General features: G+C 42.1%; 1 protein-coding gene across 7 annotated transcripts in view; it reads left to right on the top strand.

Moving 5' to 3' along the window:
* The window catches only part of CLIP2 (CAP-Gly domain containing linker protein 2), a 188,119-nt gene that overhangs the window by 39,236 nt on the left and 121,108 nt on the right, over positions 1-27,775 (top strand). For 2 of the 7 annotated variants that reach the window (XM_073574828.1, XM_073574819.1), the window contains exon 2: positions 9,965-10,179. The exons of the other annotated variants lie outside the window; for them this stretch is intronic. The gene's annotated coding sequence lies outside the window, so the exon portion shown is untranslated. The remainder of the gene's footprint in view (positions 1-9,964; positions 10,180-27,775) is intronic. 7 annotated transcript variants of the gene reach the window in all.

Here is a 27,775-nt window from a genome sequence, read left to right as displayed (position 1 = left end):
GTCTTTGTGTGGGCAATGTACCGCTGTAATTGAAAGACGATGCCTGAAATGCTAATCAACAAATGTTTATTAAGTTACCGGTTGTACTTCATAATAACGGTTGGTCGGTTTTATTGAGATTCTGCGCCATATTTTCATTTTTCTTCTCCTTCACTTGCATTTTCTCTGCTTGTTGTTCTTGAGTTGTTGTTTATATGTGTGCACTTTAATAATAATTTTAAAACGTCTATTATTATTGTTTTACTTAGTTTACTTTTGTTATTTCCTGTAGAAAAATATGAAAAAAAATTAGAAAAAAATCATTCCAAAGCATTACTGTTGGATCTCACAATAATAATACATTAAAAAAATATAATTATTAATAAATAACCACAAATGAAACTCTAATAATAAACGAAAACAAGTCAGTAGTCAAAATGACTACATTCAGTAGTTCTAGTAGGTGTCACGAGTACAGTAGTTCTAGTGTTAACATGTGCCACCCTGTTTTTAAAGGGACCAAAAGTAATTGGACAGATTACATAATTGTAAATAAAATGTTCAATTCTAGTACTTGGTTGAAAACCCTTTGTTGGCAATGACTGCCTGAAGTCTTGAACTCATGGACATCACCAGACGCTGTGTTTCCTCCTCTTTGATGCTCTGCCATGCCTTCACTGCGGTGGTTTTCAGTTGCTGTTTGTTTGTGGGCCTTTCTGTCTGAAGTTTAGTCTTTAACAAGTGAAATGCATGCTCAGTTGGGTTGAGATCAGGTGACTGACTTGGCCATTCAAGAATATTCCACTTCTTTGCTTTAATAAGCTCCTGGGTTGCTTTGGCTTTATGTTTTGGGTCATTGTCCATCTGTAGTATGAAACGACGACCAATCAGTTTGGCTGCATTTGGCTGGATCTGAGCACACAGTATGGCTCTGAATACCTCAGAATTCATTCGGCTGCTTCTTTCCTGTGTCACATCTTCAATAAACACTAGTGACCCAGTGCCACTGGCAGCCATGCATGCCCAAGCCATCACACTGCCTCCGCCGTGTTTTACAGATGATGTGGTATGCTTTGGATCATGAGCTGTACCACACCTTCGCCATACTTTTCTCTTTCCATCATTCTGGTTGAGGTAGATCTTGGTTTCATCTGTCCAAAGAATGTTCTTCCAGAACTGTGCTGGCTTTTTTAGATGTTTTTTAGCAAAGTCCAGTCTAGCCTTTTGATTCTTGATGCTTATGAGTGGCTTGCACCATGCAGTGAACCCTCTGTATTTACTTTCATGCAGTCTTCTCTTTATGGTAGATTTGGATATTGATACGCCTACCTCCTGGAGAGTGTTGTTCACTTGGTTGGCTGTTGTGAAGGGTTTTCTCTTCACCGTGGAGATTATTCTGCGATCATCCACCACTGTTGTCTTCCGTGGGTGCCCAGGTCTTTTTGCATTGATCAGTTCACCAGTGCTTGCTTTCTTTCTTTCTTTCTTCCAAACTGTAGATTTTGCCACTCCTAATGTTGTAGTGGGTCACCCTCCCAGGGCTGTGGGGTACTCGTACCGGGCCGGTCTTACAGAGGGGATTGTCACAGCAGCGGTGACCCGGTCCGTGGCCCTGGGCGCCCATGTAAAAGGGGTTGAGTTGGGAATAAAGTTTATAAGTGATTTGTGACGCCACTTGTGGTGTTCGGCAAGGGAGGTGTTAAGCCGACGCTGCAAGCAGATCCTCTGGGACAGATGGTGTAGTGCAGCAATGATGTTGTAGCCCTCCACAGGTAGGGCTGTTGGTCCCAGGGCAGTGTAGCGGAATGTTTAGGAAGAGGGTGCAGTGTTTGGCACAGAGATGTAGCGGTGCTGAGGATGTTGCAGGAAGGAGGCAAGGACACAACAGGGTGCAGTTTCTTTACCTTTTACTTGGCAAACGCAGTCCAAGGTCCTGGTTACAGATGGCACAGGAGCAGGCTAGCCTGGAAGCAACTCAGGGATCTCTCTATCAGATGGGTTGTGTAGTCTCCTTCCTAGTGCTGGCTTGAGGTACATCCAGTACTGTGTTACACTGACGTTCCTCCTTCTTATCTTCTCTTAGAACTACCTCGTATGGCAGACAGCTGTAGCCCTCTATCTCTCTTGGCTCACCCGTCGCTGTTGTGCCTCCGAGTCTTAGGTGGTAATAGAGCATTTACAGCTTCCTACTCCTCTGGTTTCGGTTGCAGGACATTTAGTATCCATACAACCGTGGAGACCAGGCTCCAGATCATGCGCTATCACTGGGAGGGAGCTCTCTATCCTCAGCTCAACCTCCAGCTTCTCTCCACACGTCTACACTCGTTGCCCTCCTCACACTAACTCCTCATTTCCCTTCCTGGCCCTCAGAGAGCACTCCTCCCCCAATTCTGGTTCAGAGCTCCCTCTGTTGGCCTGGAGTGGGAACTGTGTTGCATGACATGGTTAACTGTTAGAGAGACCCTTCATTGCCTCCAAGCCTGACATCACCCTCCCTGGAGGAAGGCAATGCCACTGTGGCGACCATACTCCTGGGGGCGCCACAGTAGCAATTTCTCGGATGGGTTTTTTTTTTTTTTTAAACTCTATTTTTTATTAGAAATTTTCTTTGTTAACAACAAAAGAAAGTACAGAAAGGAAAAGCCATACAGATGCATATCATGTTACAAATTTGCATTCTTCAGAGAGACGCACCATCACGGCTCTAATCAAGAGCATGTATCTCAAGTAACAATCTTTCCAAAAGTCAATGGCGTCCACTTCTTCCTTAAGATTACATATTTAAAGAACAGCTTTAACTCTGCTACCCTCTTCCCTCCCCAACAATCTCTCCCCCCCCCCCCCAACACCCTAAAACCTTTTCCTCCCTTGCTTTGTGGAGAGCCTACCCACTCACAGGCTCTATGACTCTCCATAATTGACTTTCATTGGCTCACAGAAATCATTTGCCTCAGTTAAGTTTTAATCTTCCCAGTGTTCCCCCCAAAGATTCCTTGTGGTACCATGTAGTGTCCCTGAAAGGAATAACTATGCGTTGAATTTCCTCCTTGTTACAATGTTCCACAATATAATGCCTCCACTTTGTAAAAAATCTAGATGTTTCGCAAGACTTCCTCTTTTCTGCTTCCAACCTTTCCATTAGCATTACATGTTTCAGGCGACCCGAGAGTTCTTTTATGGTGGGCATGTCTTTTTGCAGCCAATTTGTTAGTAATATTTTTTTCATGAGCATTATGATTATATGGACGACATCTGGGGGTCCTCCCCCCCCTTCATGAGCAACGGGGGACTTCTCCCAATAATGAAATAAGATCAAATCTCTCGGGACTTCATCACCCCAATCCCATATGTTCTTTATGTATTTTCTAACCGCACCCCACATATCCGCCACATGCTTGCAAGTCAGTAGGCCATGGAGTAAGTCAGTAAATGGGACATTACACTTGGGACACTGCGTGATTCTATCTGGCTTATCAGAACTCCTTGGAAACTGGAAGGCGTATATTGCCCTATGTATTATTTTGAATTGAGTTTCTCTCCAACTCTCATTAATAAGGGACTGTCGAGCTTTAGTCCACCCCTTCCTTATTTTGTCTCCAATAGCCCTGTCCTCCAGCTGCGATTCCCATTTTTTATAGAAGGTATCTGGATGACTATCTAAGAGCACCCCTCTCATCGTGTTATATAGCAATGTAATAGACGAAAAATTTTTTGCTGCATCAACCATTTTATCAAACTCGTTGCATGTGAACTCCGCCTGCGTGTCTACTAAGTGGGACATGATATGATACCTAATCTGTTCAAATTGTAACGTTTGAAATTTTTGGAGATCAAATTTTTCTATTATTTCGTTTTGACTTAGCCATCTGTTCTCTGTAGGATGAACCAGATGAGCTATCTCCTGTATACCCCTATCTCTCCATTCCTTAAACAGTTTATTCTCTACTCCCGGTAAAAACTCTATGTTGTTCCACATTGGGAGGTATTTAGATATTCGGAACGAAAGTTTATATTTTTTTCTCACCGTCTTCCAGGTGGCAATAGTATCCCGGAATATCAAAGAATTTTTGATTTTGGCTGGGAGCATCTTTAATCTTGCATGCAACAAGGACCTAAGATCCCAAGGATGGGCATATTCCTTCTCTATGACATAGGCCGAATATTTACTCTCACCATGCAACCAATTTAAAAAGTACCTTGTCAGACACGCTATGTTATAATTTCTAATACTCGATAAGTTTAAGCCCCCTTCCGTCTTTGGATTCATCATCTTTTTAAGACTTATGCGTGGTTTTTTGTTCCTCCAAATAAATTTGGAGAACGCAGAAGTCAATGCTTTTACATCCGTGTGTTTCAGCAGGAGTGGTATTGTTTGAAGGTGGTACATTAATTTCGAAGTACTCATCATTTTAATCAGTTGTATTCTCCCTGTCAAATTTAATGGGAGATCTTTCCACTTTACTAGATCATTTACTATATTTGTTATTAAAGGAGGGTAGTTTAATTTGTATATAGAAGATGGCTCTCCCCCTATTTTAATGCCTAAATATTTAATATAAGATTTCGCCATACCCACCCAAAATTGAGCTCTATTTAATTTCTGTCTATTCGTCTCGTCCCACCTTCCCAGGGGAAGCAGTTCGGATTTAATCTTGTTAATTTTAAAACCCGCATAATCCCCATATGTATTTATCGTTTCTATAGCCGGTTCAACCTGCGCGAAGGGATCCCTAAGGAAAAGCAAAATATCGTCGGCAAAGAAAGTAGCACGCACTGTCTCCCCACCGATCTGGATGCCAGGAAATCGCTGCGGGTCAGACAACTCTCTCACCAAAGGTTCCAGAGCTATATTGAATAGCAGAGGCGACAAAGGACACCCCTGTCTTGTCCCCCTGGACAATGGGAACCTGTCCGAGAGGAAACCCGGAATGTAGATCTGGGCCTCCGGCTTTGAATATAACTCTGTGATGTAGGTCAGGAAGGAGCCATCAAAACCCATTTTTACCAACACCCTGAAAAGCCATTCCCACCTGACATTATCAAATGCTTTTTCAGCATCGATTGTTAGTAATGCTGGTTTTTCACTTGGAGTGGGATTAAGGTTTACCCTGTCCAAGACCAACATGACTTTTCTCAAGTTACTCGTTGCTGACCTACCCTTAACAAAACCCGCCTGTGATTCCGATATTAGGTTTGGTAATATTTCTGCCAATCTATCAGCCAGGATTTTAGACATAATTTTATTATCTACGTTTATTAAGGAAATGGGACGATAAGATCCCGGCGACAGGGGATCCTTTCCTGGTTTTGGTAAAACTTTGATATATGCTAATTTGCTGGGCCTCGTCATGGGCTTCCCTTCTAGTATCCCGTTAAATATTTTTGCTAAAACAGGGGATGCTTCATCCTGTAAAATCTTAAAAAATTCTCCCGAATAGCCATCAGGGCCCGGGGCTTTCCCATTCCCCAAGTTCCTAATTGTCTGTTTAATTTCTTCTTGTGTAATGAGTGTATTTAAGAATTGTTTTTGTTCATCTGACAACTTCGGGATATCTGGTCGATCGAGTAATGTGGTCTTCGGAAATCTCCGATCCACCTTATCCATGTAAAGGTTCTTATAGTATTTTCCCAGAATATTGGCTATTTCTTTTGGTTTAATTTGTGTGTTACCATTTTGGTCTTTTAGATGAAAAGGGCCTTGTGCAAAGAATCTATTCCTGACCATAGAGGCCATCAGTTTTCCTGCTTTATTTCCAAATCTATGGAATTTGGCCTCATGAGATGATTTAAATAATTGTTCCCTCTTAGCCATCCAAGTATTAAATTCTCTTTGCTCCATTAACCAGTTATCCTTATTTATTTTGTTGGGGTGGCTTTGAAACAGGGTATAAGCCTGTCTGAGCCTGTTCGTGAGTTGTGTGTACTTTTCCTGTGTTTTCCTTTTTAAAGCTGACGTGTATGAAATTATTTTTCCCCTCATGACTACTTTAATTGTTTCCCATAATAGGGGTGAGTTAGTCTCGTGTGACCTATTGTCCTCTCTTATCTCTCCCCACCACTCCTTCAGTTTTAATGCGAAATCTTCGTTGTCATGTAAATATCTAGGAAATCTCCATAAATAGTCTGTTCCTCTAGGGAACGCATCTGCCAGTTCTATTGTCACAGGCGCATGATCCGATATCACCAGATCATGTATTGTAGACGACAACACCCTGCCAAGGACAGTCGGGGAGACCAAGAATTGATCTATCCTCGACCACGCGTTTTTGGCAGGTGAATAGAAAGTGAATTCCCTATCCTGCGGGTGCAGATATCTCCAAGTGTCAGTCAGGCCCGTGTTTTTTAGCATTGGGGAAATTACTTTATCTTGGCCTCTCAGCCCCGGTGTCCCCTGTGATTCGTTTTTTCTATCTTCTGAGACATTTACCACCGAGTTGAAATCCCCCCCGATTATCAGGTCATGTATGGGATCTTTCAGTATCTCCTGTTCTAGAAAATGGTAGTATGCTTTATTATTTTCATTGGGGGCATATACATTCATTATTTTGTATGTGCTGCCTGATGTCGTTATGGTAATCGAGTGTAGCCTCCCCTCATGATCCGTTTTAGTGTTTACCACCTGGTGTTGGAAATTTTTATCTATCAACATTAGTACTCCTGCCTTATTATTAATAGCTGGTGACCCGTATGTTTTGCCCACCCACAATTTTTCCATCCTCTTAAAGTCTGACAATTCCAAATGTGTCTCTTGTAATAGGGCTATATCTGGCTTAATACGTTTAAGATGTCTGAGAATCATTAACCGCTTCTGTGGGGACTTCAGGCCCCTTACATTCCAGGTAACTATCCTCATAAATTCTTATTTATTATATATATATATATTTTTTTTTTTTTTTTTTTTTCCTTTTTTTAGGTGGGCCAACTGTGGTTAACTTAGTGACATCCAACACTGGGATACGAGCAAAGCTTCTCTGTCCATGTGAGCCAATTTCAAAATCAAAAATACAATTACATCCCCCACAAACAAGTTGAACCAAAATTAACCTTTTCCCTGCCCCTTTATCCCCTAAGGAGCCTGGAGAACATCTCCAGGATCCTTGTCCAGATTGGCATACCATTTTTGACTTCACTTCTTCCCCGCACCTTTTCCTTCCCTTGCTCCCCTCCCCCCTTTCCCCTCTCCCATTATTGCGTGATCAGTTATAAACAGACATATAGAATACAAATCCCTCGGGCGGTCCAAGAGGTGATCAGAGAAGAAAACAACTATACGACAGAACCCCAATCTGTCCTTAGTAGCGACCCATACACCCTTCTTCAAACCTTCCCGGATTGTTTGGACGTTCTCTGGGCCTTCGGTGAATCCGATACTAGATTCGGGCTTCTGTCCTCCGTGTATGTCGGCCAGTCCTTTAGATGTTCTTTGGGACTGTTTGCGCTTCCCTGCGATCTTGCATCCTCTGTGTGAACGACTCTCAAGGTCTTGAGGAACTTCTCTGCTTCTTTGGGATTGTAAAATGAATGTGAAGAGCCATCTTGATGCCTAATGTAGAGGGTTGCCGGGTATCTCAATTGGAACCGCACATTGTTTTTGTGTAGTTCTGTGCATATCACACTGAAGGCTCTGCGTTGCCTGGTCACTTCAGCAGAAAAGTCTTCAAATAAGAGCACTTTTTCCCCCCTAATTTCAAGGGGTCGTCTAAGTCTTTTATAGGACTGAATGACATCATTTTTGTCCGAAAAGTTCAGGTACTTGGTAATGATTTGTCTAGGTCTTATCCGGTTGCCCATTTCAGACGGGTTCTTTTGGGGGCCAATGCGATGTACTCGCTCAATTATCTTCCCCGCCTCTAACCCCAAAGCCTCGGGGATCATATTTTCGCACAGATTTCTTAAGTCCTTTATGGGGAATTTTTCAGAGATTCCTATAATCCGAATATTACTCCGTCTGGATCTGTTTTCCAGATCATCAATTTTATCTCTCAAAATCAGATTTTCCTTAGATAGCCTAGATATTGTTGACTGATCATCATATACATTGTCTTCCAGTGTAGATACACGTGTCTCCATTGCGGACACCTTCTCAGCGGTTTCATCTAGATGCTTCTGCATATCATGCAAGGACGTTCCTATGTACTCCCTCAGCTTTGACGTAATCTCAGGCAGTAAATGACCTGCCACCTCCCCTGCCAGCTTTTTATAGTCCATCTCAGGTATGTGCGATCCAGGGGGGTCACGCTCCTCACAATCACCGCAGTCTTCCATAGCAGTGGGGGATGCAGGGGCATAAATCGCGTCAGGAAGAGTACATGGCTTAGGGGTGCCCTGGGTCTCCCTGAGCTTCTCAATCGCGGATTTCCCAGACTTGTGTGTCTCAGCCCTGCCGTCTCTCCTTCCTCCCTGCTCCCCTCTCCTCACCGTCTGCCTTGAAGCAGCTGCTGCCGCCGCTGAGGTCGGCGCCGGCGCCATCTTGGAAGGCGCGCGTGTCTCTCCCCCTCGGTTTTGAGCTGCCTCTTTACCGCTGTTCCTGAGGACGTATCTGTCCATGCAGCGGTGCAGCAGGTCCGGGGCTTCCTCTCCTCCCGTTCCCGGTAATCTGGGGATCAAGTTTGCGGTGTAGATGCTGCCTTTTAGCAGGGGGTTGGGGAGCGCTGGAAGCCTTGCTCCTCACATGCGGGCGCCGGAACCGGAAGTCCCGGATGGGTTTTTTTCTGTTTTTGCAGCTTAAGGATGGCTTGTTTCACCTGCATGGAGAGCTCCTTTGACCGCAGGTTTCCTTCACAGCAAAACCTTCCAAATGCAAGCATCACACCTCAAATCAACTCCAGGCCTTTTATCTGCTTAATTGAGAATGACATAATGAAGGGATTGCCCACACCTGTCCATGAAATAGCCTTGGAGTCAATTGTCCAATTACTTTTGGTCCCTTTAAAAACAGGGTGGCACATGTTAAGGAGCTGAAACACCTAAACCCTTCATCCAATTTTAATGTGGATACCCTCAAATGAAAGCTGAAAGTCTGAACTTCAACTGCATCTGAATTGTTTTTTTTTTAATTCATTGTGGTAATGTCTAGAACCAAAATTAGAAAAATGCTGTCTCTGTCCAAATATATATGGGTCTCTGTCCAAATTATATATATATATATATATATATATATATATATATATATATATATATATATATACACACAAGTATGTGATAAAACTCAGCTTTTTGGTAAATAATTATAATGTTAAAATAATACATCAAAACAAGTACAGAAAAACAAATGTGAGAGAGGAAATTCTAGCAGTGGAAAATGAGGAAAACAGACTTCTGGCTTTGTAAGTGACACTAGAGTTGGAGAGTAGACACTTCTGCCAGATGACACAACTCTGCTCCTTCTACTCAGCTCATCCATTTCATTGCAATGTTTTAAATATATTTAACCCATATATCGTTGGAAGTAACAGGTTGTCCTTTTCCGTATTATAACCTATAGTCCAAAATGTCTCACCAAAATGTACGTGTATATCATAACCAGGGAGAGTGCTGGCATGTGTTAATTACGTGGCTACATTTCAACAAGGTTTTTCCAGAATAAGGATAAAAAAAGTCCCTTTTTTCCAGAATCAACATCATCACTACGTTGGTCTACGGGTTGTGTCTGGTATTGTGTCTTATTTCCATTCATATGGAATATATAGTACAACACTTGTGGATTATGGGGCTATAGTTTCAGCCCAAACACAAGCACATATGGTTTCCATGTGTGGCAACAGTAAATCAAACACTCTGAAATTTTCCAAGGAAGGAAGAAGATATGGCACTTGAGCTACATATGACACTTAATTTTTCACATGTTTTGCCCCTGAAAGCATTACCTGCCATTACAGAAATTGCAAGCATTATTATATATTTGATACTGTGTAGCGAGAAATGTCTCTTTATTGTATGAAGATATTTTACATTTTACCAATTTATGTAAAAATATATATTATAGGTGTTTTCCAAGATCTGAAGAAACTGTACCAAATAAAGCAAAACATAAATGCACTGCACTGCAATGTTGAGCTCCACATCTACCCACCTGACCTTTGCCATGTGAGGCACAAAACTACTGGGATGAGTGAGCGGCTACAGAGGTCACATAGGTAGACAGAGGAGAAGACACGTGGGAAGTGCTGGAGCTACATTTGGTCTGTCAGATAAGTATAGGTCAGTTAGGTCATTTGTGACAATTCCTTACATTTCCTTAATTTAGTAAAATTTTTTCTGATGCCATAAAACCCATTTAAGCATTTATAAAGGTGAGAACACCCTAAAGGGGATGTTAAGTTGAAAAAAATATCTTTGGATGAGCTTAAAATCTAAGTATGTACAGTGTACAAAAGAGTTAAAAGGTGCACATAATATTGATGACTTACCCTTAAGATAAATAATCAATATCAGGTGGGTAAAATTCCAGCACCTGCCATCTCAACCACCAGTCACTAGCCTCTCCAGCGGCTGCCCCATGTAAACATTGAATGGAACTACACCAAGCAGCTCCTTTCATTATGTAGTGACCACTGGGAAGTACTGAAGATCAGCTCCTTTCAAGCATAGGTTCTTGTCATCAATATCATGTAACCAGATAACCCCTTTAAGGTGACCCGATCTCCAGTCAGGTATCATGCCTTTGGTCCCAGCAAGTCAACTTTTGGCTTTGCTTCGAAACTGGAGACAGCTTTCTCTGTCATCAGTAGCCAGTACTGTGTGTGAAGGCTGTTGGCAATTGTTAATAGAACCTTCACCCCATTTTTCGAGTATCAACTGCCGGCACCGACATCAGAGGCTTATCAACAGCATTCTGTAATGCTGTAGATAAGCCCCCGATGTAACCTGAAAGATAAGAAAAATGAGTTACAGTATATTATACTCAATGTGGGGTGGTCCGGATCCGGTCTTGGTCCGATTGGTGTTGCGGTCCGGCGCCTCCCATTTTCTAACAGTGACATCCTCTTCTTTGCTGCCTGTCATGGCTCCTGCGCAGGCACACTGCTCTGCCTTGTTGAGGGCAGAGCAGAATACTGCAGTGTGCAGGCGCCGGACCTCTCCTGGCGCCTGTGCACTACAGGACTCTGCACTGCCTTCAACAGGGCAGAGCAGTGCACCTGCGCAGGAGCCACAACAGGCAGCAAAGAAGAGGATGTCACCGTTAGAAGATGGGAGGCGCCGGACCAGACCGCGACACCCATCGGACCAAAACCGGACCCGGACGCCCCTGGGTGAGTATAATCTAAATCATTTTTCTTATCTTTCAGGTTACATCGAGGGCTTATCTACAGCATTACAGAATGCTGTAGATAAGCCCCTGATGGCAGTGGCCGCAGCTGATGCTCGAAACTTGGGGTGACAGATTCCTTTTAAAGTCTTTAAGGCACTTATATCCTACTGGTACTTATAATATCTAGGACATCCCTAATATCTAAGCTAACGTGTGTGATCACAACATACAGAAGGTTCGGTCACCAGGATGTATACATTCAGTACAGGGCTGCTACATCAGCTAGGAAACAGTAGTGATTACATCAATAAAAATGTATATATAGCAGGGATAAACAGGAAAAACATGTTATATAAAGGCTATATTCAAAATGTTACTTTATACCATCATAAAGCTTTGTACTTAATGATAGTCTATATTCCAATAAAGGCGCCACCTACACATTATTATCTTTGTAATGGCATTGGGGAGCCATGCATCTAGTCTTTGTAACCTGTTAGGCTTTTTTCAAGGGTTTGTCAATTCTGTCTTTGATACCATATGTTGAAAGCATTACCTTGGCTCATTATTATTGGTCTTGGAACCTAATTCATGAGAAAATAACAATAAAACTTAAACATTTTTAGCAAGGGATGTTTCTAAAATAATTCATTCTAGCATTACTTTGCAATAGCTCAGTGTCAGGCTACAAAATATGTATGCATTATCAGTTTTGTCAGATTTAATTTAGTTTGGTAAACGTTTCCAGCGTTCTTTGAATGTAAAGATCATTAAGGGTATGTTTTCATGGAACAGAATCCTTTATGATTTGCTGCGGATTGGACGCTGTGTACAGCCGCAGCATCCAATCCGCAGCAACCAGATGTTACAGCATAGTGGAGGGGAATTTATGAAATCCTATCTCCACTATGCGTGCATGGCCGCATCAGGCGGCCCTGCGTAACCGGACATGAGGCGCGTCTTTATAGACCGTAGCATGTCTATTTATCTTGCGGAGACGCTCCGTCTCCGCAAGATAAATAACACAGTCTATGAATAGGATGCGGTGATTCCGCCTGTGATCAATGAACACACCCGGAATCACCGCACGTACAACAGGGGGCAACGCTTTCGGTGGAGTGGGGTATCCGCTGCATCCAAAGCGCAGGTAATCCAGCCCATGGAAACATAGCCTTACAGAGCTTGTTTGGACAGAGATCACTTTCTTAAGGCAGTACTCTTTGGCATATGCCGTCAATAACCATGTGCAAACGGGTCCACCGAACTTCAACCGGTCTTTTGTGCTACATCCAGTTGAAGAATGAGTACCGCAGATAGATTACTGGGTGTACTCTCTTTCGCTTTACTGCAGTGAGAGTTACAGTCACAGACAAGCTGGATGTTCACCTTTAAAGGGCTACCAGACCAGCAACATGTATCACCTGTCTACATAAAAGTTGATTAATGTATAGTAGCTGGGGAGTCTAATCACTTGGACTCTAACCAGTTACCACTCCGCTCACATGAGGGACTTAGGACCCCTGTACTCATGATCAGTGAGGTCAGAGCCCCAGCAATTAAACATTTCTAAGTAATAAATGGTTTTATAGGGATAACTTTTGACTGGTTATATCTATGACCAGTGTAGCTTTGTCAAAGCTTTTGGGATACCCTGGAGTTCCACCATTTGAGGTTGATTTTAGTCTTTCAGTGTACACTTAAGCTATACCCAGTTTGACACATGCCCTTGTATAGTGATTCTCTGACCTCTTAAAGGAAACTTAATATATTGTCATCTTCCATTACAAACTGTAGGTGTCTTATTTAGGAACACAATTCCCCCGATTTGTACATTATAAGGTATTGACTCCAGACTTCTTTACTCGAATCCTTCATAATTTATCTTGTTTCCTTATGTACGGTAATTACAGTTTTTATTGACTTTTTGATAATAACAGTGTTACATGATACTATAATAAAAATATTTTTGCATTGCACTTTCACAGACTCTTTTGACTCTGTTTTTTTAGTATTCAAGTTTTAAAGTTTAATAATGAAGCAGTCATGCTAAGCTGACTGCCGATAAACAAAAGAAAGCTAAAAGTAAGAGATCGCATGTATTGGGAAAGTATAATTACCATTGCTTCCTGTAGTACCGAAGGGGCTATCTTGTCAATGGAGGAAAGCCTGGCAAATTAAAGACTGATCATGGAGTGCATGGACAGAATGGTTCTGGCTAAGAGGGAACTCTTTTTACAGAGTGATTCTCTATTCTGGCTTATAGAGCAGAGACCTTAGTAGGGATCACCCCAATCACTTCCATATGCTCTAATAGGGCGTATAATATGGACAAGTTCTATCTATGCTTCACAGTTTTTATTAACTACATATAAATGTTTCCTTTTCATATGCTCAAGATGGACCAATTTAGAAAGCAGGAAAACAGATTTGAGTGTGCTAGCAATGTGGTTCTGTACATTAAACTGGAAGTTGGTCATTTACCTACAGTGCAAAAGTATTCAACCCCTTGGCATTTTTGTGTGTTTTGCTACCTCACAATCTGAAATTTTACTGTGGTGTTTAGGATTTGCATCAGTTTATGTGAAGAACATGCCTACAACTGTGAACATTTGGTTTTCTTTTAATTGTCAAACAAAAAACAAGTAGGACAAAATAACTGAAAATGTCCGTGTGCATAAATATTTATCCCCCTGAAGTCAGTACTTTGAAGAGCCTCCTTTTTGTGGCAATTACAGCTGCAAGTCACTTTGCATAAGTCTCTATGAGCTTTCCACATGTTAACACTGGGATTATTGCCCATTCCTCAAGACAAAACTGCTCCAGCTCCTTCAAGTTAGATAGTTTCCTCTGGTTAACAGCAATCAAGTCTGACCGGACATTCTCAGTTGAACTAAGGTCTGGGCTTTGACTAGGCCACCATTTACATGTTTCCCCTTAAACCACTCGAATGTTGCTTTATGCTCTGGGTCATTGTCTTGTTGTAAGGTGAACCTCCGTCCCAGTCTCAAATCACTGACAGACTGAAACAAGTTTTGCTCAAGAAAATCCCTCTATTTCACACCATCCATCATCCCCTCGACTCGGACCATTTTCCCTGTGCCTGCTGCCAAAAAACATCCCCAGAGCATGATGCCATCACCATGTTTCACTGTGGGAATGGTATTCTTAGGGTGATGAGCTGTGTTGGTTTGGCGCCAGACATAGCTTTTACCTTGGTGACCAAAAAGTAAAATTTTGGTCCCACAGCACCTTCTTGGGGAGTCTGGATCCGTCGCTGTTCGGCATTTCGACATACACAAAAAACGTTACTTTGTCCGTCGTCCGGCCGATGGACAAAGATTTTCCGATGGATCCGTCGGACGACGGATGAAACGTGTGGCCATCCGTCACAATCTGTAGCTAATACAAGTCTATGAGAAAAAAACGGATCCAGCACAATCATTTGATGGATCCGTTTTTTTTCCCAAAAAACGACTGATTGTGACTGATGGGAAAAAACTGATGTGTGAAAGAGGCCTAAGCATGTGACTTATGAAGGTAATTGCTTGTAACAGAAATTTATAGAGTTTACAACACAAGTTGTAATGTAACAAAATAGGGAAAAAGCCAAGGGGTGAATACTTTTGCAACCCAACTGTATGACAATGATAATATTTTAATGTGAAAATCTCTTTTCATCAGTTATAGATGATTACTTTGTTGATTTTTTTATGTGAACTGACAATTTGCAAATGTCAATAATAATAAGATTGTTCAAAAACATTTGCTGCAGCATCCTTATCCCATTTGTCATTAACCTATGTGGGTACAGAAAGTATTCAGACCCCTTTAATTTTTTCACTTTTTGTTTCATTGCAGCCATTTGGTAAATTTAAAAAAGTTCATTTTTTCCTCATTAATGTACACTCTGCACCCCATCTTGAATGAAAAAAAACAGAAATGTAGAATTTTTTGCAAATTTATTAAAAAAGAAAAATTGAAATATCACATGGTCATAAGTATTCAGACCCTTTGCTCAGTATTGAGTAGAAGCAGCCTTTTGGCTAGTACAGCCATGATATATAACTCATACAGTATATCTGGGGGCATATAGAGTTTAGTCTTTCAAATATTATAGGTAAGATGACGCCGGAATTTTAATGCGATCACCACGACGTAAGTCGCAGTGTTTCATTAAACATATGACGTAATGATCCGTCCATAGTCAGAAAGGCCCAGGTCACATGGACGGATTATTATGTCAGACGTCAGAAAGGGGTTAATGAGAAAAAATTTTTTTTTTGGAATTTACCAAATGGCTGTAATGAAGCAAAGACTGAAACATTTAAAGGGGTCTGAATACTTATGACCATGTGATATTTCAGGTTTTCTTTTTTAATAAATTTGCAAAAATTTCTACATTACTGTTTTATTTTCAGTAAAGATGGGGTGCAGAGTGTACATTAATGAGAAAAAAATATATATTTTTTGAATTTACCAAATGGCTGCAATGAAACAAAGAGTTAAAAATATAAAGGGGTCTGAATACTTTCCGTACCCACTGTACATCAATTCACTCCTATCAAGGGCAAATCAGTCTGAAATTTGTAGCCATGACTTTTTAGTGCTGTTGTTTGTCAAGTATATTTTTTTAATAGTTTAGGTCGATCTTGCTGTAATATGTAAATGAGTAGCATAAAGAGTACATCGCATCAAATATTTACATATTTAATTTCACAAAATTAATTAGTGGGTTTGCATGTTGCCATAAAGCAATTCTGCAAGTTGTCGTTAAGAGCATTTACTTGCGACCCATCTTACAATTTGGCGCTTGTAAATCATCCCTCTGGCCTCTGCAAGTTTCACTGCTCACTTTATGGTGGAATATAAAAAGCAGGATAACAGTGTGAACGCGCACTGCAGGGGCATCAAAGCTATGGTATGGCTTCGTAACGTGACAAATAAATACAACCTTTTACAGCTGTCTCCTTCACCCCTTTGATGCCAGTCAGCTTTGTGTCTTTTAAATGATTATGGCATCCATACAGAAAAAGCAGCGGGTTCCTTCTACTGAATTATGAGTGTTGCCTACTTTATTACTTATTATTTGTTAAGCAATATGGCAAAGCTATTTAAAATGTCTAAGAATTTCTGCTAAAATCTTTCATAATTTCCACTTGAAATCTTCACACTGAGTCACTTATGAAGAAGTGTGAATCCATCCATATTTAAAATTCTGTATTTACATTTTTATAGTTTTTTTCCCACTGTTTCTGCTACTGATGGTATACATCAGGGGTGGGGAACCTCAGGCCCCAGGGCCATTTACGGCCCTCAATGACCTTTTATCAGGCCCCCGAGCAGATTCTCAGGGACTGCAGTCTTGGGCAGGGAGCTGTATTTGGATTGCCACAAGCTCATTAATTTCTTCTTGCTGTGTTAGCACACACACACCGTATTCACTACTGAACATTGAAGGTCATGCAATGAAAGATTAAGTCATGAAACCAGTGCCAGAGTCAGGATGTACTTTGTGGGCAGAGTTTGTATGGCCCCCGAAGGATGGTATAAATATCAAAATGGCCCTTGGCAGAAAAAAGATTCTACACCCCTGGTATACATAGTACATATACCCATGATCCTAAATCAAAAAGGCAATAGTCACTTCAATAGACATATCTCAACAAAAAATCGTCACGGGAGGTACCATGAAGATTAAAGAAGTGAAAACAATGATAAGTGTAAAAATACAATTTTTATTAATTATCAATTAAAAATAAATAATTACATTAAAAAGACAGGACTAATTGGTCTCCAACATAGGGGGGTAAGAATAACCAGCAAAAAAGATTGTAGCGTCTCCATGAAGTGCAAAGTGCATGAAGTAACCAAAAATCTACATTTATTCACAACAATATGCATCCAAAGTCCATAAATCCCTCCTAAACAGAAATGATGTTATATATAGAGGCCTATATTCCAACAGCAGTTGCAAAAAAGTTTGCTAAACTTGCCAAAATAAAGCGCTACCAGCACTAAAAGGAAAAAGTTGCCTATTGAAAATGTAGGAGAGGGGAGGGCTGAGGAAAGAAATGAAGCTTTTCCCCCCCGCCACCCGACAGCGCTGTTTCGAAAGAGTTGCTTCTTCCAGGGGCCCCTGGAAGAAGCAACTCTTGTGAAACAGCGCTGTCGGGCGGCGGGGGGGAAAAGCTTCACCAGCATTTAGCTTCCACACATCGGTCCTCCTTCTCAGCGGCCTGCTATAGGTAAAATCCTGATTTCAAAAAATTTTTTTCTTTGCATCTAATCATTTATGAAATGTCCTTGCTGTGCCCTGGAATCCTCTATATATTCTGATATATATATATATATATATATATATATATATATATATATATATATATATATATATATATATATATATATATACATGGGACGGATGAGTTTATTAATTTCCATGGTGCATTTCTTTCCTCAGCCCTCCCCTCTCCTACATTTTCAATAGGCAACTTTTTCCTTTTAGTGCTGGTAGCGCTTTATTTTGGCAAGTTTAGCAAACTTTTTTGCAACTGCTGTTGGAATATAGGCCTCTATATATAACTTCATTTCTTTTTAGGAGGGATTTATGGACTTTGGATGCATATTGTTGTGAATAAATGTAGATTTTTGGTTACTTCATGCACTTTGCACTTCATGGAGACGCTACAATCTTTTTTGCTGGTTATTCTTACCCCCCTATGTTGGAGACCAATTAGTCCTGTCTTTTTAATGTAATCATTTATTTTGAATTGATAAGTGTAAAAATACAATTTTTATTAATTATCATTGTTTTCACTTCTTCATGGTACCTTTCGTGATGATTTTTTTGTTGAGATAATAATAATAATAATAATAATAATAATCTTTATTTATATAGCGCCAACATATTCCGCAGCGCTTTACAGTTGAACGGTTTCAAACACAACAGTCATAAGTAACAACGTTAACAATACAATAATTAAAGCAAAATAAGACGACCCTGCTCGTGAGAGCTTACAATCTACAATGAGGTGGGGGGGATACAAAGCACAGGTTTGTATTTACAATGATGTATTTACAATGACGGTCCAGCCATCTTCAGGGGGTGGGGGTTAGATGGAGATAGTGAATGGGCTACACACACAAACATGACTTTGATTACTGAATGTGATAGGCCGCTCTGAACAAATGTGTTTTGAGCGAGCGCCTAAAACTATGCAAATTGTGGATGGTCCTAATATTTTGGGGTAGAGCATTCCAGAGGATTGGCGCAGCACGGGAGAAGTCTTGGAGTCGGGAGTGGGAGGTACGGATTAGGGCAGAGGTTAGTCGAAAGTCATTTGCAGAGCGCAGCGGTCGGTTAGGCCGATAGACAGAAATGAGGGAGGAGATGTAAGGGGGTGCCGCACTGTGGAGAGCTTTGTGGGTGAGAACAAGTACTTTGAATTGTACCCTGTAATGAATTGGCAGCCAGTGTAACGACTGGCGAAGAGTGGACGCGTCTGAGAAACGATTAGCCAGATGGACAACCCTGGCTGCTGCATTAACGATAGACTGGAGAGGGGAGAGTCGAGTGAGAGGGAGGCCAATTAATAGAGCATTACAGTAGTCTAGGCGGGAGTGGATCAGGGCGACAGTGAGAGTTTTTGTTGTTTCCATGGTGAGAAAAGGGCGAATTCTAGAGATGTTCTTTAGGTGTAAGCAGCATGAGCGGGCAAGAGATTGTATATGGGAGGTGAAGGAGAGATCGGAGTCGAACATAACACCCAGACAGCGCACCTGCTGTCGGGGTGTTATTATGGTGCCACCCACAGAGAGGGAAATGTCAGATTTAGGGAGGTTAGTAGATGGTGGGAGCAGAAGAAGTTCAGTTTTGGAGAGGTTGAGTTTCAGATAGAGAGCAGACATGATGTTGGAGACTGCAGACAGACAGTCAGTGGCGTTCTGTAGTACAGCGGAGGTAAGGTCAGGGGATGATGTGTACAGTTGTGTGTCATCAGCATAAAGATGGTACTGAAAGCCAAATCTGCTGATGGTCTGTCCAATTGGGGCTGTATAGAGAGAGAAGAGAAGGGAGCCAAGGACTGAGCCCTGAGGTACCCCAACAGTGAGAGGAAGAGGAGATGAAGTGGAGCCAGAAAACAGAACACTGAAGGAGCGGTCGGAAAGATAGGAGGAGAACCAGGAAAGAGCAGTGTCCTTAATGCCTAGTGACTGGAGCCTAGAGAGTAGGAGAGGATGGTCAACAGTGTCGAAAGCTGCAGAAAGGTCGAGAAGAATGAGCAGAGAATGGTCACCATTACGTTTTGCTGTCAGAAGGTCATTGGTCACTTTGATGAGTGCAGTTTCTGTCGAATGTAGGGGGCGGAAACCGGACTGTGAAGGGTCTAGGAGGGAGTGAGTGGAGAGGTAACGGGTAAGGCGTGAGTATATCAGGCGCTCCAAGAGTTTAGAGATGAAGGGGAGATTGGAGACTGGTCTGTAGTTGTTTGTGCAGGATGGGTCAAGGGTGGGTTTCTTTAGTAATGGAGTAATGATAGAGTGTTTGAAGGAGGAGGGGAAAATGCCAGAGGAGAGGGAGAGATTAAAGATTGTAGTTAGGTGAGTTGTGACGACTGGGGAGAGAGACTGGAGGAGATGTGAGGGAATGGGGTCGGTTGTGCATGTAGTTGGACGAGAAGAGGAGAGGAGCCTGGAGACTTCTTCTTCTGTGATGGGAGCAAATGTGGAGAGTGAGCCAGGGGAAATGCAGGGAGGGATGGGAGTCACTGAACTTGGTGATTGGGAGCGGATTTCCTGACGGATATTGTCTATTTTCTCTATAAAGTGGGAGGCCAGGTCATCAGCGCAAATGTCTGTGATAGGGGCTTGTGCTTTTGGCCTGAGGAGGGAGTGAAAGGTGTCAAAAAGTTTCTTGGGGTTGTTGGATAGTGAGGAGATCAGGGTGGTGAAGTAGGTCTGTTTGGCGAGGTGAAGGGCAGAGTTATATGTCCTTAACATAAATTTGAAGTGTATGAAGTCTTCTGGTGTGTGTGTTTTCCTCCATAAGCGTTCAGCACACCTAGAGCATCGCTGGAGAAATCGGGTTTGCGATGTGAGCCAGGGCTGTTTCACTCTGTGTTTGGAGGTTCTGAGGGTGAGGGGAGCTACTTGGTCAAGGGTGCTTCTAAGAGTGTCATTGAAGTGATGTACAGCCAGATCAGGACAGGACAAAGAAGAGATTGGGGACAATGATGAGTGTAGGGAGTCTGAAAGTGTATGAGGGTTAATGGCTTGTAGATTTCTGACTGAATGGTAGGTAGGAGGGTGCTGGGGTGAGCGAGGATTTGTGAGTGTAAAGGAGAGAATGTTGTGGTCAGAGAGGGGAAGCGGTGAGTTATCTAGGTAGGAGATTGAGCAGAGCCGGGCGAAAACCAGGTCCAGGGTGTTACCGTCTTTGTGTGTTTCAGAGGTTGAGAGCTGAGAGAAGCCTAGAGAAGTGGTTAGTGATAGAAGCTGGGATGCAGATGTGGAAGTGGGGCTGTTAATGGGGATGTTGAAGTCTCCCAGGATAAGGGTTGGTAGTTCTGAGGACATGAAGTGCGGCAGCCAGGCAGAGAAATGGTCCAGGAAGTGGGTGGGTGAGCCTGGGGGCCGGTATATGACCGCTACTCTGAGGGAGAGGGGACGAAAGAGCCTGATGGTGTGGACTTCAAAAGAAGGGAATGAGAGTGATGGAACTGAGGGGATGACCTGGAAAGTGCATTGTGGGGACAGGAGTATGCCGACTCCACCACCAGGTCTATTTGTCGGTCTCGGGGAATGGGAGAATTGTAAGCCACCATGGGAAATGGCAGCAGGAGAGACAGTGTCAGAATCCTGAATCCAGGTTTCCGTGAGGGCCAACAAATTCACAGAGTTTTTCAGAAAGTAATTGTGTAGGAAAGGAAGCTTGTTGCATACAGACCGTGGATTCCAAAGGGCACAATTGAAAGAAGGAGATGAAGGAGTGCAAGTGATATTAGTAAGATTATTAAGGTTTCGATGTGAGGTAGGGTAGGGGTTGAGGTTGGGGGATGGTGGACCGGGGTTGGGGGAGATGTCCCCTGAAATCAGTAGGAGCAGGAAGATAAAGAGCAAGTAGTTTTTGGAATTGTATGAAGATTTTATGTGCAGTGTGTTTGGGCAAGATGGGCTGAGGCTTTTTAAGAAGGTGAGAAGTGCATGGGAGCTGTACATGGGAGAAGCAAAGAGAGAGGAGCTGATGTATATGAGTCGTGATGGAGGGGGGATTGGTCGGTGAAAGTGGATTGCAAGAGAACATAGGAGGATAGGAATAAAGCACATGGTTAAAAGGGACAGCAGAGTGAGGGTTACCTGACTCCTGTCCTGACTAACTGCCATGTAATAACTGCTGTATCCCGACGCTTATCTTCGTGACGCTTTGCTTCTGTGATGCGTGCACCCCTAAGAATGGTTCACATTTATAGTCCAGACTGCTGGGTCAGAAGAGATGGATTGTGGGAACTGGTTGAGGATAATTTGGCAGCTGGGGTCAGCACACCAGGGTTTTTTTTTTTTTTTTTTGGGATGATCAAAGACATTCAGCCTGGCAACATCTATTTTAACACCTCCACCAGATAAGATCTACACTGATCCCAGTCATGGAAATGCAACAGTGAGTTTTAAGTACAATGCACCAAATGATTTATAACAAAGAATTAGCAGACACATTAAACTATGTTTCTAGATGGTAAAGCAGCAGATGACACAGCAGACAGCAAGCAGAGGGAATTTTTACCATTAGAGTCTATTGCAGCAGATGAGACAGCAATCAGAGGTGGGAAGTTGTACCATTTGAATATGTTGCAGAAGACAGCAAGCAGAGGGAATTTTTACCATTAGAGTCTATTGCAGCAGATGAGACAGCAATCAGAGGTGGGAAGTTGTACCATTTGAATATGTTGCAGAAGACAGCAAGCTGAGGGAATTTTTCCCATTAGAGTCTATTGCAGCAGATGAGACAGCAATCAGAGGTGGGAAGTTGTACCATTTGAATATGTTGCAGAAGACAGCAAGCTGAGGGAATTTTTACCATTAGAGTCTATTGCAGCAGATGAGACAGCAATCAGAGGTGGGAAGTTGTACCATTTGAATATGTTGCAGAAGACAGCAAGCTGAGGGAATTTTTACCATTAGAGATATACATAGTACATGCAGAGTTTGATTTAACAAAGCTTTCATGCCAAAATTCTGGCATAAAATCTTTGTAAAGTCACAAAATGTTGTCACAACTCAAAGTTATGCTAGATATCTCACTCCAGTCTCTGAATAGAGTAAGATTTCTGGTGTGGCGCATGGCTCTTTCATGAATGAGAATCTGACTCCAGCACTCCCTCTCATCAAAATCAATGTGAATAATACTGGTGTTGATGAATTTGGCCTTAAGTATGTGCTTGAATGGAGGATTTGGGTGGAGGATCAGTTCAAAGTCTCCCATACACATGGCATTAATGTCAGCCAAACCAACACATTTCCATCCATCTAATAATATGTATGATGGCATTACATCATTCCTCAACAGATGTCAGGGTAGGGAAGAGTCTGAATTCGAGTCAGAATTGTCTTGCTTTGGCTTAGTTCACAGTCCCTATTGACAACACCTACAGTCATGGCCGAAAGTGCCTGCACCTTTGAAATTGTTCTGGAAAATAAAGTATTTCTCCCAGAAAATTATAGCAATTACGCATGTTCTTTATTTTCTTTGTGTGTGTTTGAACTACACAAAAATTAGAGGAAAAAAGGCAAATTGGACATAATTTCACACAAAACCCCAAAAATGGGCCGAACAAAATTGTTGGCTCCCTTAACTTCATATTTGGTTGCACACCCTTTGGAATAAATAACTGCAACCAATCACTTCCTATAACCTTCAATAATTATAATAATTTTATTTCTATAACGCCAACATATTCCGCAGCACTTTACATTTTAGAGCAGACTGTACAGACGAGAAAAGACCTTACAGAACAACAATAAGAACATAAATCAGCAGATACCAAGAGGAATGAAGGCCCTGATTGCAATCTTACGCTCTATGAGGAAATAGGGGAGACACGAAAGGTGGATGGTAACAATTGCTTGTATTGTACGGTTCAGACATTATTATCATAAATAGGGTGTTCATATAACGCTGCATGAACCGGTCATTAATCAGTATGTGTACAGTGCAGTACAGATACAGAGGGCTATTAAGTGCATGTAGGGTGTGTGAACAGATAAGGGGTCCTGGTTTTGAGGAAAAGTTTGGATTGGCAAAACAGACATAGCTAAATAAGTATGTTGAGGCAATAGGCCAGTCTAAAGAAATACGTTTTTAGAGCGCGCTTAAAACTGTGGGTATTGGGGATTAACAACAAGCGTCTTACACCTCTCAACTGGAATTTTGTACCACTTTTGTTTTGCTAACTGCTCCAGGTCTCTCATATTTGAAGGGCGCTTTCTCCCAACAGCAATTTTTAGATTTTTCCACAGGTGTTCAATAGGATTTAGTTCCTGACTCATTGCTGGCCACTTCAGAGTTTTCCAGTGCTTTATTTCCATGTATTTCTGGGTGCTTATTGAAGTATGTTTGGGGTCATGGTGCTGCTGGAAGACACATGACCTAGGATGCAAACCTAGCTTTCTGGCACTTGACACTACATTGCGACCCATAATCCTTTGGTAACCTTCAGATTTCATGATGCCTTTCACACAGTCAAGGCACCCAGCGCCAGAGGCAGCAAAACATCTTTGAACCTCCACCATATTTGACTGTAAATACTATGTTCCTTTCTTTGTGGGCCTCATTCCGTCTTCAGTAAACAGTACAATGATTTGCTTTACCAAAAAGCTCTATCTTGGTCTCATTTGTCCTCAAGATGCATTCCCGGAAGCATTTTGCCTCATTCACATTCATTTTGGCAGACTGCAGTCTAGTTTTTTATGTCTCTGTGTCAGTAGTGGGGTCCTCCTGAGTCTCCTGCCATAGTTTTTAATTTCATTCAAATGTCAAAAGATAGTTCACGCTGACACTGATGGACCCTGAGCCTGCAGGACAGCTTGAATTTCTTTGGAACTTGATTGGGGCTGCTTATCCACCATCCAGACTTTCTTCAATTTTTCTCTGCCGTCCACATCCAGATTAGCTACAGAGCCATGGGTTCTAAACTTCTTGATTAAGTTGCACCGAGGACAAAGGAATATCAGGATCTCTGGAGATGGACTCGTAACCTTGAGATTGTTGACATTTTTCAAAAATTTTGGTTCTCAAGGCCTCATACAATCCTCTTCTCTTTCTGTCCTCCATGCTTAGTGTGGCACACGCAGACACACAATACAAAGATTGAGTCAACTTCTCCCCTTTTTAACTGGTTTCACGTGTGACTTGGAACAATCATCACAAGCTTGAAACAAAGTTGTTTAGGCCTGTTTCACACTTCAGTTTTTTGTTTCAGTTAAAATCCGCCAAAAAGGCGGAAAGCGGATCCGTTCCTAACTGATGTGAACGGATGCCACCGGATCCGTTTTTTTGACGGATCCGCCGAATGAAGAATTTTAAAGGAACCGCTGCCCGGGAAAAGGAGAGAGAGAGAGAGAGAGAATTTTTTGTCTGTCCGCCAGAAATGATTTCAGGGTTAAATTTCCTCCTGACTTCATTCCTCCGGGCATGCGCTGTATAAAAATGTGGCTCTTGCAGTAAAAAAAAGTTACATGGTCCGTCCAGGCATCTCGGCGGACGCAAAAAAATTGACGGATCCGCAAAAAATGGATCCAACGGATGGCCATCCGTCAAGATCCGCCGGTAATGCAAGTCAATGGGGGGAAAAACGGATCCGCCAAAAAAAATGGCGGATCCGTTTTTTGCAAAAATGGCGGATTTTGACTGATGTTCAAAAACAGAAGTGTGAAACAGGCCTTACCCACAATTTTGGAAAGATGCGAACAACTCTGTCCAGCCCATTTTTGGGGTTTTGTGTGAAATTATGTCCAATTTTTTTCTCAGCTTTGTAAAACTGAATTCGCATGCGTTTTCCCGCAAAATACAAGCGTTTTGCAAGCGTTTTTAGCTTGCAGAATGCTTGCGCTTTTCCAAGCGATTTGAAGCATCGCTTGGAAAATTGATTGACAGGTTGGTCACACTTGTCAAGCATAGTGCTTGACAAGTGTGACCAACTTTTTACTTTTGATGCTGCATACGCAGCATCATTAGTAAACGATAGAATGTTAAAAATAGTAAAAATAAATAAAAAATAGGGATATACTTACCCTCTGTCAGCCCCTGGCGTCGTCCCACCCCTCATTGGCGCTGCCGGCAACTTCCGTTCCCAGGGATGCCTTGCGACAATGACCTCTGATGACGTAGCATCACGCGAGACCGCTACGTCCTCAGAGGTCATTCGCGCAATGCATCCCTGGGAACGGAAGATGCTGGCAGCGTGGCTGAGAGGCGGGAAGGCTCCGGGCGCCACCAGAAGGTGAGTATCTACCTATTTAGAAGCTGAGTATATCCCTATATTTTATTTTAATTCTATTTTTTACAGGGATATGGTACCCAGGGCATGGAGGAGCATCTCCTCTCCTCCAGACCCTGAGTACCATCCGCACATGAAGCGCTGACTTTACGCATGGTGGGCACAGCCACATGCATAAAGTGAGCGTTTTAATGCAATCCTATGGCAGCAGAATCACCGCGATTCCACAGTGGTAAAATTGCATGGGGATGCGTTTTATTAGCGACTTTTTTGCTTTTCCGCTGCGGCAAAAATGTGGCGGAAACGCATAAAAAACGCAATGTGGGCACACAGCCTTACAGCCACGGCTGACTGAGCCAAGCATACATATGTATGAGTGAGTTGATAGAGGTAGCTGTCAGCCGAACTCAAGTATCTAACATGTATGGTAGCCTGTTAGGGAACCCGTCAGATCAATTTTACATATAAAAGTAGTCATATGGTTGTATAAGCAATTGAATTCCCGCAATAAAAAAATATACTCTTTCTCAGGCATGAATAGTGTAGTGTAGAAGCCATACGTAGATCAGTATGGAAGTGCACACCTCCAATACACATACAGACTGATTTCCAAATGTTTTTACATCTTTATTTCTGAAGACTAGCTCATCAAAACTCTTCAAAGAAGGTACCGTATATACTGGGGTATAATCACATACCATTACTTCCATATATCAAAACATGTTGACAAGTTCCCTTAAGGACTCAATTGTCAAATTTCTTCATTAATTATTTATTTTAGTTACGTATGTAGTGTCATCATAATCCACAGCACTTTACTGACATTGTCATGGCTACGATTGGGGCTAGCAATCTAAATTTTAGTATGTCTTTGTAGTATAGGAGGAAGCCGGGGAACCTGGAAGAAACCCACACAAACACGGTGAGAACATATATACTCCTTGCAGATGTTGTTTTTGGAACCCAGAACCCTAGCGCTTCAAGGCTATAATGCTATCCCCAGAGCGACATGGTTCCCTTTTCAATTCATGTTACTGGAATTGCAGCTTTTTTGTGCTAAAGGGATAAGATAAGTTCCTGCTGTTTTCAGGCTACCTGTATTCCTATGTGTATCTGACCTATCAAAAACAGACCGGCTGACTTGCTTGGGGGTAGACTAATGGAAATAAATTATTTTATTTCTTATCTATTATTAGATCACTTCTACTTATGAAAGGAGCGATTATATTATGTCTTCTGCAAGCACCTTATACGTAAACATAAGGCTGTGTTCACACATTGCAGCCATTTTTCAGCTTTTAGCCGCAACAGTCTTCTAGCTGCAGTCTTTTCACAGAATAATTGAAGGGAAACGGCTGATTCGTTGCAGGACCTTGTGGCTGATCGTGGGTGTGAAAGTGACCATCAGCACAGGATGACTGTTCAAACCAAGAACAGGCGCTCGGTGCATCATGGCGGGGCCAATCATTTATGTACACCTTCTCACCTGCTTGTTTTCCATCTATATCCACCTTCCTCTGCCTATATGAAGCCGGAGCTGTCAATCAAATAAAGGGGGAAGGTTGAGATTGAGGGAAAATAAGCAGGTGGGAAGGTGTATAGAAATGATTGGCCCTGCCTGAAGTGCCGAGCGGTGGGGCTTAGTTTGAACAGTCATTCTGTGCTGACAGAGTCCCTTTAAAGGTGACACAGCTTGCAAGATTAAGTGTTTGTATAGGGAAACAGTAAAAAGACCACAGAGGTAGAAAGCTGTTGCTGCAAAAAGCTGAAAAATGACCACAGTGTGTTTGATCCTAATAATTTATTGTGTTTTACTGCAAAATAATTGTTTTGGTTCAAGATGAAACACCATATAAATATCAGAAAACAACTGAATGTACTGAAGCGGAGAAAAATGATGGCTGTGATGGGTCACCTTGATTAAATGTCATACACAGGGAGCGACCTGTGGTGGCTGGAAGCTCCGCAGCAGTCTGTACCTCTAGCATAATAGATCAAATATGACAGTCCCTTCTACTGAGCCCAAAATCGCTCCTCATGCCCTATCTACCAAGTC

The sequence above is a fragment of the Dendrobates tinctorius genome, unplaced genomic scaffold (assembly GCF_039654945.1).
Source record: "Dendrobates tinctorius isolate UK_male_01 unplaced genomic scaffold, ASM3965494v1 ptg000007l, whole genome shotgun sequence".
Lineage (NCBI taxonomy): Eukaryota > Metazoa > Chordata > Amphibia > Anura > Dendrobatidae > Dendrobates > Dendrobates tinctorius.
The sequence above is the reverse complement of the archived record's forward strand: the minus strand, read 5'-3'. Positions and strand labels throughout refer to the sequence as shown.